The sequence below is a fragment of the Myxocyprinus asiaticus genome, chromosome 5 (assembly GCF_019703515.2).
Source record: "Myxocyprinus asiaticus isolate MX2 ecotype Aquarium Trade chromosome 5, UBuf_Myxa_2, whole genome shotgun sequence".
NCBI lineage: Eukaryota > Metazoa > Chordata > Actinopteri > Cypriniformes > Catostomidae > Myxocyprinus > Myxocyprinus asiaticus.
This window is the reverse complement of record NC_059348.1, coordinates 54,148,651-54,161,412: the sequence shown is the minus strand read 5'-3', so window position 1 is coordinate 54,161,412 and position 12,762 is coordinate 54,148,651.

The following is a 12,762-nucleotide window of genomic DNA, read 5'->3' as shown; positions in this document are numbered from 1 at the left end:
ACTTTTTTGGCTATAAAAGTGAAAAACAAGTGAAAAAAAAAAAAATCTGCCAGTGCAGTAAGACTAAATATCTTATGCAGTGTTGCTTAACAATTATATATATGTATTGATTGGATTCATGTTTCATCTGTCAAAGCATTTCTAACTGTTTCTGTTTCTCGTTGAATATCCTGCTTAACTCAAAAATATGTCACATTATAGAACTAAAATGGGTTGACTTAAAGCTCACTGTCACTGGATTTAAATAATGTATAGATGTGAAGCCCAAAGTATACTTCAGTCGGACGCTCAGGGCCGCCAACCGGCTGTGCATACTTTGACAGGCTCGCATTCGACTGTATGCAGATGCTGAGCGTTCGCGTCAAAATCGAAGTATATTTTGGGCTTAAGATTGATCTAAATACTTTATTCTAAAATCTAAAACCTTTTGGGTTGTGAATAATTTTTGAAGTAGTGTTTGCTTAGGCAACATTGCTAATACTATTGCTCAAACTTCAAAAGCATGAATGATACTTCAAATCATGTGGTTTATTGAGGAGAGGTTTGCTATTACTTTTCTAAATGATCAGGCTTGATGTTTGCCTGGTGTCACGCTCCTGTTCTACCCGCTCCATACGGGACTCGGACCGGCATCTCCGGCATGGGAGGCGGGTGCGCTAACAAGGAGGCTAAAGGCTACAGCCTCTAGGGTCAGTCGCTACTGCACCTCTTGATGTCAGGAGAGTGAGGTTTATACACATTGCACAGCTATCTATCACCTGGCCACCGTTACACTCACCCCTCTAAACCTCACTCCCATCCGGGTCATGGCACCATTGTGACACTCCTGTTCTACCTGCTCCATATGGGACTCGAACCAGTGTCTCTGGCATGGGAGGCGGGTGCACTAACATGGAGGCTAAAGGCTACAGCCTCAGTTGCTAGTGTACCTCTTGAGGACAGGAGAGTGAGGTTTATACACATTGCACAGCTATCTACCAGCTGGCTCCCATTACACTCACCCCCCTAAACCTCACTCCCATCCGGGTCATGGCACCATTGTGACGCTCCTGTTCTACCCGCCCCATATGGGACTTGAACCGGTATCTCTGGCATGGTAGGCGGGTGCGCTAACAAAGAGGCTAAGGCTACAGCCTCTAGCATCAGTCGCTAGTGCACCTCTTGAGGCCAGGAGAGTGAGGTTTATACACATTACACAGCTATCTACCAGCTGGCTCCTGTTACACTAGCGGTCAATACAATGCATCCACCCAGAACAGCTTGGCAAATGCATGGCAATGCCCTGGAAACCACCAATATTTTATAGCCAATGAACTTTCAGGTTTGAGTGAATCAATTAAAATAACAGGGTTGGTTAGAAACTTTTAGTTGGAGAGGATTTTGTTACTTGAATGGGAATGAAACAGATGGAAAAGGAGGAATTCCTAGCCAAGGTAAAGTCTGAGATGGGAATGTTTGTGTAAATCAGTTCGGAATTGTTCTCTGCTGTGTTCATGTGGAATGAATGATCATTATTTTCACACAGGTTTGATATTTTCATTTACAAATTCTGTTCTGTGAGGACAAAACGTGACAACATAATTATTTTTTTTTAATGAATAAATAAATGTTGCAATGAACTCAATATCAATAAATATATGAATAAATGCATGTCCCAAAAAATGATACATTTTTTATGAATATAGTTCTCAATTCATGTATTTGTTGAATCTTTGTTTAGATTCTATAATGATGTACACAAAGATTGTATGGATTATATTTGTAGGCTGATTTCATAGCTCGGCTTGATTTAGCTCATTCCTAAAATGGTGGTAATTTGGTCCAAAGGGGCTCAGCACAGACAGGTGATGGGTTATGATGGTTAATCCCCAGCTGGGTTGGTTAGCAGTTGTCCAGTCTAAAATCTATAATGAAATCATAACATTTTTTAAAAGCCTAGTGCTTAAACAAAACAAAACAACTATGGCAATCCTCCAAGAATCTTCCTCTCAACTGAGCAATCGGCTGTTATAAGAGTTCGCTTGAGTTTTACAGTCTCTTGATAAAATCTGAGTGAATTACACGTCTGAGATGGATAATCAAGATGTCATTTTATTGCTCAGAAGTTGCTCTCTCAGGAAACATAACAGGGGTTCTCAGTCATGTTTCATTGAAGTTTCAACTTAGTCTCTGCTCAACATCGTTGAGATCTATTTTCAGACTTTAGCAGGAGACTTTAGCAATGGTCTTCATTTCCTCATTAAATCTAACTGGACAATGACATTTTACAGTTTAACAGTCAGGTCACCCATGACTTTGCCGATCCTGGACAAACAGTGCATCTCCGCTCTTCTTCCTAGACTAGATCAGAGTCTTTTTAAGTTATGATTAACACATTTCAGCAGTTGTGAGAAGAAATGTACGTGCATGACTTGAAATCATATCCTCCCACAGGAAGCACATCTCCTCTCCTCCATGCCCTATTATGGTAAAAACACCCAAAAAAGCATTTGGGCACCATGGGAATAGTCCATTTTGATGGTCTGATTCAAGAGCATTGCCGAGGTCCTGAGAAAGGAGCACAATGCAGACATAGTTGGCTGATTACCTCTCTAAACAAAGCAGAGAGGAAAAACTTAGGCCTCCTCCTGGTCCCTCATGAGCTGTTTTTTTAACTAGTCGTTCAGTGCAAAAATGTGTGGCCACTGAAATTTCAGGTAAATATCTAAACTGCTGACATGGTTTAATTCTTTCACCTAATATAAATGATGGAATCATACATCCATTATGACCACAAATAGCCTACATAGGGGATGTTATAAAAGTGTTTTGAAATTGTATTACTTCCCTGGGAATCGAACCCTTGATTCTGGCAATGTTTTTTTTTTTGTTTTTTGTTTTGGATTTTTCTCCCCTTTTCTCCCCAATTTGGAATTCCCAATGCGCTCTAAGTCCTCGTGGTGGCGTAGTGACTCGCCTCAATCCGGGTGGCGGAGGACGAATCTCAGTTGCCTCCATGTCTGAGACCATCAATCTGCAAATTTTATCACATGGCTTGTTGAGCACGTTACCGTGGAGATGTAGCACACGTGGAGGCTTCACGCTATTCTCTGTGGCATCCACGCACAACTCACCATGCGACAGCTGTGCAGATCCTTGTTATTCTAGCTGTCAGTTTGTCCAGATACTCAGGTGACATTTCACCCCACACTTCCTGTAGCACTTGCCATAGATGTGACTGTCTTGTCGGGCACTTCTCACACACCTTACAGTCTAACTGATCCCACAAAAGCTCAATGGGGTTAAGATCCATAACACTCTTTTCCAATTATCTGTTGACCAATGTCTGTGTTTCTTTGCCCACTCTAACCTTTTCTTTTGTTTTTCTGTTTCAAAAGTGGTTTTTCTTTGCAATTCTTCCCATAAGGCCTACCCCTGAGTCTTCTCTTTACTGTTGTACATGAAACTGGTGTTGAGCGGGTAGAATTCAATGAAGCTGTCAGCTGAGGACATGTGAGGCATCTATTTCTCAAACTAGAGACTCTGATGTACTTATCCTCTTGTTTAGTTGTACATCTGTTCTTCCACATCTCTTTCTGTCCTTGTTAGAGTCAGTTGTCCTTTGTCTTTGAAGACTGTAGTGTACACCTTTGTATGAGTTATTCAGTGTTTTGGGCAATTTCAAGCATTGTATAGCCTTCATTCCTCAAAACAATGATTGACTGACGAGTTTCTAGAGAAAGCTGTTTCTTTATTGCCATTTTTGACCTAATATTGACCTTAAGACATACCAGTCTATTGCATACTATGGCAACTCAAAAACAAACACAAAGACAATGTTAAGCTTCATTTAACGAACCAAATATCTTTCAGCTGTGTTTGATATAATGGCAAGTGATTTTCTAGTACCAAATGATCAATTTAGCATGATTACTCAAGGATAAGGTGTTGGAGTGATGGCTGCTGTCTAGATTTGATCAAAAATGACTTTTTTCAAACAGTGATGGTGCTGTTTTTTACATCAGTAATGTCCTGACTATACTTTGTGATCAGTTGAATGCCACTTTGGTGAAGTACCAGTTTCCTTCCAAAACAGCAAAATCTGCACATTATTCCAAACTTTTGGCCGCCAGTGTAAATTAAGTGACATTTGTGGTTCTTCAGATTAGAGGTCGACTGATAGTGGCTTTTGCAGATACCGATAACTAAGCTGGTGGTAAAGGCTGATAACCAATACATTTTTTTTAATCAATTTATAGAATGATTAAAAAAAATGCCTTACTATGAAGGGCGCAGACACTGAGACTCCAAAATGAAAAATTAAGATTTGATGCAAAACGCCAACTATAAACAAGCCTGAAATCTTCCAGGGACTCTTATTTTGAAATTACAGAGACTTGACTCTGTTACAATGTTCTATATACTGTATGTAAGTATACTAAATGAAGCTTTTTATAGTCTATATATTTACCAGATGAAAAGTTTTGTATTTATACATTTCACCAGATGAAGTTTATTGATGATTAATAAAAATCAGCATACATTTTTGCCAATAACAGATAGTTAAAAAAGGCAACTATCGGTAGGGCTACTGATTAATCGGTACAACCGATATATCGGTCTACCTCTATTACAGACCAGTGTAGTTCTCTAGGTACCTTCTGTTAACAATGGAAAATTGATGCCCCACAACATGGTTTTCTAAAGATCCTTAGATCGGACAAAAGGTCCTCCAATGGCTATGGGGGTTTTAATTTAATCCCACTGACTTGAGTCTTTTGAACACGTTCACCAAAAAGATTCATTCACTGATACGTTCAGTAACCATTTATGTAGGTTACATTTTACACCAATAGCTGCCAACAAATGTGTGTAATTGTGAACCATCGAATCATTGATTCACTGAGTCGTTCAGTGAAAAAGATTCGTTCACTGAAAAGATTTGTTCAAAACACAGATTGGTTCATGAACAAAAACTACTAGTGTGGCAGACTGAGAATATACTGAGAAGCGAAGGGAAATTTAGACAAAACAATATCAGTAAGATGAACAGTACATAAAACATAGATTCATCATGCTAAATAACGAACCATGTCCACAGTTCACAGTGTTGCATGAAGTGCTTTTAAAGATGTCATTTCTTTCCTCATTTAAAAAGTTTTAATCCTAAAGAAATTAATAGTAATTTTGAAACATATGTATGAAATCATGAGCACTCATGTGAGATGAAAAGTTCATTCATATCAGTAACCTTATAAAAGCCATTTTATTCTATATGGGGAGGGGATGCCTTCATGGGGGCAGCCATGTTAGCATCACATGACCAGATTAATCTCAGTAACAGCCCTGTTATTGGACACTTTCATTCATGGATTAAATTAATCCTGGTTTACTGTGGATAGGGAATTTCTACAATGGCATTGGTAACTAAAAACTACTGTGTTTGAATGATGCAGCATCCAGGCCACTAGGTGTCAGTGTAAGCCATACTTCAACATCCTTTAAAGAGCACCTATTATGGTTTTTAAACGTGCCTAATTTTGTTTTAAAGATCTCATACAATAGATTTACATGCAACCAAGGTCAAAAAACACTTTAATTTGCTCACAATTTAAATTGCAGCATTATCTTTTTTTCCGAGTGTCAAAAACGACTGTTCGATGATCCGTTCTAAAGGATTCATTCTAAACTCCTCCTTTCAGAGAGCCTACTCTGCTCTGATTGGTCAGATGTCCCAGTCTGTTGTGATTGGTCTACCGCTTAGTGTAGTGTTTGAGGGCGGGTCAAAGCTGTTCGCGAGCAGCCAGTGAAGACCAGAGGCGGGTTTTTTGTTACCAAATTACGTAGGTTAGTACAGGAAGTAAGTCTGGAATTACTAACGACTCATTTCAGGTGTTCAGAATCGGTTCTTTCTTTTGGGAGTCAATAACTCCATTTGTCGTGGCCTGTCAAAATACCTTTTGGACCCAGGATGGCCCTTTAAAAAGCCACCAATCACAGCAACAATTGTTTATTCCACACACACACACACACACACATATATAATAAAACAAAGTGTGTGTGTGTGTGTAAGAGTGTTCAGGTGTTTTGGGGGGTATGTGGATGGGTCAAGTCTGCGCTGGGTCTGGAGAGTTTGCATGTACATGTGTGAGGTACTAGCTGCAGGAGCGCAGCGGGAGAGTCAAAAATAAGGGAATCCAGGCTGTTCAGAAGATCAAACTGTACCTTGAGCTCCTGACACTTTAAAACTCTGCAGTAGAGCACTTCGGTCGGCCGGCAGGCTCCGTACTCACACCACTCCACCTTAAATACTTGAGTCGCCCGTCTGGTAGCTCTGTCCCGGTTTGTAATCATGGCTACACTTTGCTGTGGGAGTGCAGATTAACAGTCCCTTTATTGTTTGTCCTCTCCAGTACATGATGGCAAACTTGCTCCTCAACAGTCTCTGCACATGGCACACCTGGCACACCTGGCACACTTTAACCAGATGTAATTTTGTACACTCTCACCTTAGGAATTGGTGGTGATCCTTAAAGTGACAGGCACATTTTCACTCTGCCACACATTATTTACTCATCCTCATGATATTCCGAACCCGTTATTCTGTTATTTGTTTTTTTGCAAAAATTATTTTTACACCGCTCTTTTCCATAAAGCAACTCTAGTGTCCACAGAGCAATTATATCTCAGCAGTCTCATACTAACATGTGTGATGGTTGAGAGTTATGAGTACACTTTTGAAACCATGTGATAATTACATATTTTCAGTTACTTCCATAGCCTAACAGGTCTAAAAAAGGAAAAAAAGATTCTAAAAACATGCGGTATAAATGTACGGTTTAGTGGCAATAACTGTAATATCTATGTTATGTTGCAAAAATTTAGGAAAACCCCTTAAGCTGAGAAAACCCTGAGTAACTTACATTTAATAGGATTTTATAGGGATTTTTGTAGCTCGCACATCTGGGCCTGGGACTGCATATTATATTTAGATACCAAGGCAACAAACACAAGAAATGCTAAGTTTTGAGACACATTTTTGAAGGTGAGAATATTATGAAGGTAAAATAGTGCCTAAATGATTCGCATGCACAGAGTAAATTTGTGAAAGCGTAAATCAAATTGCAAGCATAAAAATAAATTGCATGCGCACAGAACGTTTTTAGGTATAAATCAAGTTGCAAGCGTAAGAAAAAATATTAGCAATACTTCAGTGCTTTGCATAAGTGTAATTCATGTGTTGTGAATCTGTAATTTCGTATTAACACGAAGTAAATTTGGTGTGCATTCTTCTGACTTCCTTTTTTTCGCGCTTACACTTTTGGCATTTATTGTAATGCTTGCAATTTGATTTACGCTTTCACAAACCTTACTCAGTGCCTAAATGATCTGCATGCACAATTTTACCTTCATAGAATATATATTGACATATTTAAATACCATGTGGCTTCTATACGATTAAAAAAATTATGTACCACGTGTAAATGATAATGTCCATGAGTGCTATATTTAGTGCAGTATTGATGTAGGTTTATTTATTACAAAAACATTGAAATAAATCATTGAAAGTGATCTGTTTTTATAAAATGTTAGGCCTACGACACACAAAAAATAATAATTTGTGGCTGAATGCATTTACTTATTTTATAATGTACAACATAGACAGATAAAATACAGTATAACAGACTTGAAGAATCATTTGTCCATTGCTGATTGACAGCTCTAGTGGTGAGATCTGGAATGACATCCTCAGACAATCATATAGCCAATATTTGTCAAAAATGAAACATGGCTCCCTCAGTTCCTCATATGAGTATGTGCTGTAAGGAGGGCTTGAGACTGACAACAGGGGGCGATGTTGTACATTAAGAAAGTGTGGCCAGATATCTGATGTTAGAAATATTAATGTGATATGCAGATGACATTAATTTAGCACATTTAATGTTTTATTGCTTTTTAAAATCACATATATTATCTTATTTATAACCTCACATGAGTGCCTTTTTATTCTGTAATACCATGATACTTTGACATTACCATATTCATATGCCATGCATGTATTTGTACTTGTCTAAAAAATAAGGTAACAAAAAGTGTGGCAGGTTTATAATGTTGTTCATTCATGGCATTATTAGAAGATTAGAAGCAAAGCACCAATTAACTTCTCTCAGTATTCCAAATATCATCCGAGTATCAAATCATTATGCTCAAAGGTCTAGCCAAACTTTTTCTGTACTATAACGCCCCCTATTGGTCCCTTTCCAGAGAGCACCAGTGAAAGTACCAGCCAACACATTTGAAGTCTAGCTGCCAATACCTTTGATATCTACTATGCTATTACCATCTGATACATCACTGTGCTATGGTGCCACTACTGTACTATTCTGTATGTGTACGCACAACCCACATGCATAAGCTTGAGAATTAAAATGAATAAAACATATTAAAACGGATGCATTGATATCTGAACATAATTTCACATAGTCATGTGATCTTCTGTTGTTCTCCATCAGAAGGGGACACTGAGGTCCATCAAGAATGGACCTCAGGAAAACAGTCCAAACAGTGCATCTGCCAGATTCCTGTAAGATATCAATGCTTCAGATTTAAAAAATATCAGAGTCTCCTTTTTACAACTGAGCTCACAAGGAGTGAATTAAAATTAAATTGAAAAGTAAATCAATAACATAGCCGTGAACTCAAGTCAATGCAATGCAACTCAACTCATCCCACTACAACTCAAGTTAATGCAGTTCAATTCTACATATCTCAACTTTAGTCAACACAATGCAACTCAACTCATCTCAATGCAACAAGTCAACACAACTCAACACAATGCAACACAACTCAAGTCAACAGTTCAATTCAACTCATCTAAACTAACTTAATGCAGTTCAATTCTACATATCTCAACTTTAGTCAATGCAATGCAACTCAACTCATCTCAATGCAACAAGTCAACACAGTTCATTTCAGCTCATCTCAACTCAAGTCAGCGCAATGCAATTAAACTCAATGCAATGCAACTCAAGTCAACTCAATGCAACTCAACTCAAAGCAGTTCAATTCAACTCATCTCAGCTTAAGTCAACGCAATGCAACTAATCTCATCTCAATGCAACTCAAGTCAACTTTACACAACTCAAGTAAATGCAATACAATTCTACTCATCCCAACACAGCTCAAGTTAATGCAATGCAGTTCAGCTCCTTTCAACTGAAATCAATCAGTCAATCAATATATTTATAGAGCACATTTAAAAACAAACAAGGTTGACCAAAGTGCTGCACAATATAAAAATACTACGCAATGCAACTCGTCTCAATGCAACTCAAGTCAACACAAGGCAACTTGTCAATGCAATGCAATTCCACTCATCTCAAAGCAACAAGTCAACACAACTCAACTTAAGTCAACGCAAAGCAACTCAACTCAACACAAACAATGCAATTCCACTCATCTCAATGCAACAAGTTAACCCAGTGCAACTCAACTGAAGTCAGCACAACTCATCTCAATGCAACAAGTCAACACAACTCAAGCCAACAGAGTTCAATTCAATTCAACTCATCTAAACTAACTTAATGCAGTTCAATTCAACTTATCTCAATTCAAGTCGTCAATGCAATGCAACTAAACTCATCTCAATGCAACTCAAGTCAACTTTATGTAACTTAAGTCAACACAACAAATTCCACTCATCTCAACACAACAAGTTAATGCAACTCAACTTAAATCAATGCAAATCACGCAATGCAACTCATCTCAATGCAACTCAACGCAACTCAAGTAACTGCCTGCAATATGTTACAGGAACTCAAGTTAATGCAATGCAACTCAAGTCAGTGCAATGCAATTCAACAAGTCAACACCACTCAACATTGTCATCACAATGCAACTCAACGCAACTCAAGTCAAGTCAATGCAACTCAAGTCAATCCAATGCAACTCAAGTCAATGCAGAGCAACTCAAGTCAGTGCAGAGCAACTCAAGTCAATGCAGTGCAACTCAAGTCAACGCAATGCAACTCATCTCAATGCAACTGAACGCAACTCAAGTAAATGCAATGCAACTCCACTCATCTCAATGCAATGCAGTTCCACTCATCTCAATGCAACAAGTCAACGCAACTCAACACAATACAACTCAACTAAAGTCAATGAAGCTTAATTCAACTCATCTCAACTCAAGTCAACACAACTCAGCTCAAGTCAACGCAATGCAACTAAACTCATCTCAGTGCAACTCAAGTCAACACAACACAGTCTCACTCATCTCAACTGTCATGTTTACATGTGTTTTTGTTCATGTTTTAATTCATGTTGTTGTTTTAGTCATGTCTTGTATTTTGAAGTTTAGTTTCATTGTCACTTCCTTGTTCCTTCTTTTTCTTCTTATTCTTGTTTTACGGCGGATCGCAAACACATAAGTGCATTACCACCACATATCACCCAAATGGACCATTGACACTCTACATACAATCTCCTGATTTACCTTACTCCACCAACCTACATACAATCACCCTTAATTCTTATACCCGCATAGAGGCTGAGGCTTCGTCCGGCGCTGCGTGTTCAGCTCCTCACACTCAGCCACCATGGAGGGGTAAAATAAATGAAGAACAAAAACTCATACTGACTGTATGAGATACAAATGTCTACCTTTTGTGTCAGTGTCCCAATACTGTTGCCATAATTTCAGAATATACTTTTTGATTATTGACTTTATTTCTGATCTACTAAAAGGAATCTGGATATCAACTATCTCTCGCTCTATGGCCTTTTTTGCCAAATTATCTGCCTCTTCATTACCTCCCAACCCAATATAGCCGGAACCCACAAAAACTGTACCTTTATACTATTTTGCTTAATCTCTATTATCATATCTTGTCTTGTTTCTGACTTCTGCTCATTCAGACTTATTACTGCTCACTCATTCTTCTTCATATTTGTAAAAAGTCTTATTTTTGTCTTTTCCACTGAAAACTTGAATCCGTTTTCCCCTGACCACTTTTCTACTTCATTTAACGCACATTGCATTTTCTTTGCAAAGAGCTGCATCATCAGCAAACAATGATTTCCCCATACTTGTATGCATCCTTGAGAAAACATCATTAAGTGGACTTATTACACTGCTCTGGGGTGTTCCATTATCAATCACACCACTAGAGGATATAGCTCCACCAACCTTCACCCTAATTCTTCTCCCGATTAAAAACTCTTTAACCCAGTTATACATTCTTCCTTTTATATTCATCTTTCCTAGCTTTATTAATAATCCCTCCTTCCACAACATATCATACGCCATTTCTATATCGAAGAAAAGAGCGATGACACTTTCCTTATTTATAAATGCCTTCCTTATATCAGCTTCTAAAGATACTATTGGATCCAAAGTCCCTCTTCCACACCTAAACCCACTTTGATAAGGAAGTGGTGGCTCAGTGGTTAAGGCTCTGGGTTACTAACCAGAAAGTTGGGGGTTCAAGCCCAAGCATTGCCAAGATGCCACTGTTGGGCCCTTGAGCAAGGCCCTTGACCCTATCTGCTACAGGGGCACTGCATCATGGCTGACCCCAGCTTGGCTGGGATATGTGAAAACAAATAAATTTCACTGTATATATGCAAAAATTCCCTGGCTTTTTAATGGGTATAAGGAATGCTTCCTTCCAACTTTGAGGAAGTATACCTTCTATCCATATTCTATTATAAAATGCTAAAATCGCCTTTATAGATACTTCACTAAAATACTTCCTCATACAATAACTATCTCCATCCAAACCTGGAGTAGATAGTTTCATTCTTCTCACTGCCCTCTTTAATTCACTCATAGAGAAAAGGACATCCAACAGATGATTAACGGTCTCTTTTTTCCCCATTAAATCTGGATACTCTTTCAACACGTCCTCTCTTATTTCCTTACTCTGCTCAGTCAAATTTTCTGAACTATTTACTTTAATAAACGCCTTTAGAAACATTTCCACTTTCTCTCCATCCTCCACAGCTGTTTCTCCATTCATGCTTAAAACTGGATATCCATTATTCTTTGGAATTCCCTTCATTTTCTTAATCATGCCCCACACTTCCACCACTGATGTATTCTTCCGTATTTCAATACAATATGACATGCAAATACACCTTCTTGGCTTTCCTTACTGTCTTTCTTACTACTGCTTGTGCTTGTTTATACTCGATCAAATCTTGAAAATTATGTGATTTCCTGACTCTCCTAATTGCTTTCCTTTTCCTTCTTATAGCACATGCACACTCTTCATTCCACCAGGGAACTATCTTAATATTTCTACCCCCTTTTCTTTTTGGTGTATACTTATTTGCTGCTATTTGAATTGCTTGTACTATTTCTCTACTGATCTATCTGTTTCTGTTATAATGTTCTTTAATCCATCTTCACTCAAACTCATAACTTCTTCCCAACTCGCTTTATCATACCTCCATTTACCCATATTCCCTTGAGTCGCATCACTTCTTCCTGTATTTACTCTTACTGTTGTTAATATTGGATAGTGATCACTTCCTATAGTGTCCTGTCGCATTATTTCCCATTCAGTACTCCCTGCAATTGAGTCAGATATCAATGTTAAATCTAATACGGATTATTTTCCTGGATCCACATTTACCCTTGTATAACCCCCATCATCCAAACACACCAAGTTCCTAATTTCCCTTCCTTGTTCCTGTTTCATGTCATGTGTTTTATCATGTGAGTTACTGTTTCCTGTCATGTGACCCTTATGTTTCATGTGTTTTGTTCTCATTGGTTCT